We start from the raw sequence: 3,271 nt of genomic DNA, 5'->3' as shown, positions 1-3,271 counted from the left end.
TCTAACTTCTCTGCTGCTATGACAACAACACAAAAGCTAGTTAAAAATTCATTGCTATCATGATTTTAAGGCAGAAAAGTATGGGTCTCATTGTAAATAGGGTATTCAAACCACTGAGTAAATGAACCCAGTGACAGAGAAACCCACAAAAACAGCTATTACACACAATATTTCTCTTTTGCACGCAGAATTTTATGATACAATGAATGCCACAATGATTGTTGTAGGGAAGGAAAGATATTCTTCTTCTTCAGCATTTCTCGGACTCGGTCCACACCAATTCCCATTCACACACACACACAAGCAGAAATAACAATCAGTGTGGCTCCCTAGACTCAGCACTGTGAGGAGGAAAAAGCCCAAGTCTAATTCTCTCTTAATAGCACACAATACGAACCAAAACACACATACGAGGAACAATCTTTGTATCACAAACACACACACACCCTCAAACTGACGCCTAAACTGAGTAGATTGGATTCTGGCTGCACCTCTACGTTAAAGAAAGACAGGCTGATTGTCTAGGTTATTTGGCATTGGTTAATTAAGGCCTTAATTAACCTTAATAGTTAAAAGTTTACAGGACACCAAGCTCTAATTGAAATGAAACTGGGTGTTAAAGATCTTTGATGATAAACATAAAAACCTCAGCAACTTATGACTGACATATTTAATGAAATGTTAAATGTACGAGTTGGGACCGGTTTTAGATTCACCGGCAAGATCTGTTACAGATATTTTGAAGACAACATCTGTGGTGAGGCTGTTAAAATGAAATAATAATAATAATAATAATAATAATAAATAACATTCATATTTGATTAATCAGATTTGAAAATGATGCCTGACTGTCATGTCTTTCCCAGTGTGTCTGCTTCAGCTGTAACCTGATGAGTTCATTAAAACAGATAAATCTTATGACGTTAAATCATGTTTCGCTTCCATTTCCCTGTTGACAGAAATGAGGGAGTGGTATGGAATCAGACTGGAGCTCTTCCTAATCTGCTTCTCTGTTTATTCACTGCAACTTTACATTCGATATGAAGTAGAGAATCAGAGTATACAGCACTGTAGTACTGTATAACATTCTGCACTATGTGCTGTCATAACTGCGGTGCATTGATATTAGTCTGAAGCTCTGTGATGTCCTTTGCCTTCCACACTCATGACCTGCTGGAATTTATGAGCGCTACACCTACAGTAAGGAGGGCAAATATGGACTATTGTGGTTATTATCTGCTGGCAAGTTAACTTAAACAGCTAAGATATGCTGAGCAGAATATGAATATCTTATTATAATAGGTAAATCTATAAAACATGGTGATTATGTGAGAAAAGCGAGTTTGAGTAGCTCACATCATTTCCAGATCCTCTTCTCCCCATTATATCCCATAGTCAGTATCAATAGTAAAAATTATAATAAAATAAATAAAAAACTGTGATGCCTATTATCCATTGCAAAAACTTTAGTTTTTATTCAGTTAATGTTATGCGTATGTATACATATACACATTCAAAAGGTCGGGGTTGGTAAGCTGCACATTGCAACTTAAAATTTTTGTTTTCTACAATAATATATTTTAAAATGTGATTTATTGCTGTGATAGCAAAGCTAAACGTTTAGCAGCCATTACTCCAGTCTTCAGTGATCCTTCAGAAATCATTATAATATGCTGATTTGCTGCTCAAGAAACATTTCTTATTAATTATAATCAATGAAAATTGTTGTGCTGCTTAATGTTGTTGTGGAAACCGTGATTCATTTTTTTCAGGATTCTTTGAAGAATAGAAAATTCAAAATAACAGCATATAGTCAATAAAGATCATATTCTCAGCTCATAATGCATATAATCTGAATCTAAAATCAAGATAATACACTATTGAAAAGTCTCCAGAAATGTCTAAAAACCACACTAACAACCCAAAATACCGCAGTTGTAGAGATGGATCGAGGCTGCAGAGCAGAGATAAAAAGAAAGGAAGTAGTTACAGACACCTTTTTTTTCATTATTTGCTCTATTTCTCCCACTCAGAGGCAGTGTTGGCCGCAGTCACAGACAAGTGCAGGAAATAATGCCTATTTGTCATGACAACCTAATTCACAGGCATTTGAGAGTCGCTTCACAAGCCATCAGTGTCAGAATGTGCTCTGCCTTTAACGGATCCAAGTGACAAATCAACTCGACCTTTCTTGTTCTCTCTCCTCATCCCTTTCTCCTTCTCTCCATCTCACAATCTCTTCTGCATCTCCCTCCTCAACTTCTGTCACGATGCCCACGAAAGCATTTCTCAAGCAACAAGGCATTGTTTCTCTCCTGCTGTTTTCCTAAATTGCCCTGGCAAATCTGTTTCTAAATAATGATTAATGAAATAGAAAGTGAAAGCTGATATACACATTTAAAACATACATTCTTTCTCTTCTGCAAAAATAGACTAAAAGGATTTATGACTCATGTTGCACTACACAGATTTTTGTCCAATCAAATGCTTTGAACTAGGGCTGTGCGATATTGAAAAAAAATGCGATATGCGATACCTTGTTAAAAAATGCGATATTCGATATGCGATACGATATTGCTGAAACAGTTAATCTTAAAAAATAAAGCATATAAACAAACCTAAATAGGAAATGAAACAGTTATCGAATAAGCATGTGTCCTAAACTTCTGAAACATTGGTGTCTCGTATTTTAGAGCAGTCACTGCAATATGGAAAATAAATCAATTAAATCTGAATGTGTGTGTGTGTGTGAGAGAGAGTATGTGTGTTTGTGTGTGTGTATGTGTGTGTGTATGTGTGTGTGTATGTGTATATGTGTGTATGTTTATGTGTGTGTGTATGTGTATGTGTATGTGTATGTATGTGTGTGTGTGTATATGTGTGTATGTATATGTGTGTATGTATATGTGTATATGTGTATGTGTGTATGTGTATGTGTGTGTGTGTATATATGTGTGTGTGTGTGTGTGTGTGTGTATATGTGTGTATATATGTATATGTGTATGTATATATTTATCAGTCTGGCGAGTAAACAAAAAAATGTACTAGCCAATGGCGATTCAATTGCAAAGGTGTTCGTAGAGGGCTACATAGATAAAATAAACAGTAGTATTCAGATACAGAAATGTAATAATTAAGTGTGAAATAACACTGCATAGTGTTCACTGTATGAATTAAATTTAGATTAATCTTTGTTATAGCTGTTTTGTTGTTTGATTAACATTAGTGATATATTCAGCAGCATGTATTTATAGGCTGCTGTCCCTTTAAA

This window comes from Sinocyclocheilus rhinocerous, unplaced genomic scaffold (assembly GCF_001515625.1).
Source record: "Sinocyclocheilus rhinocerous isolate Xijiao unplaced genomic scaffold, SAMN03320098_v1.1 scaffold2271, whole genome shotgun sequence".
Lineage (NCBI taxonomy): Eukaryota > Metazoa > Chordata > Actinopteri > Cypriniformes > Cyprinidae > Sinocyclocheilus > Sinocyclocheilus rhinocerous.
This window is presented reverse-complemented; position numbering follows the sequence as displayed.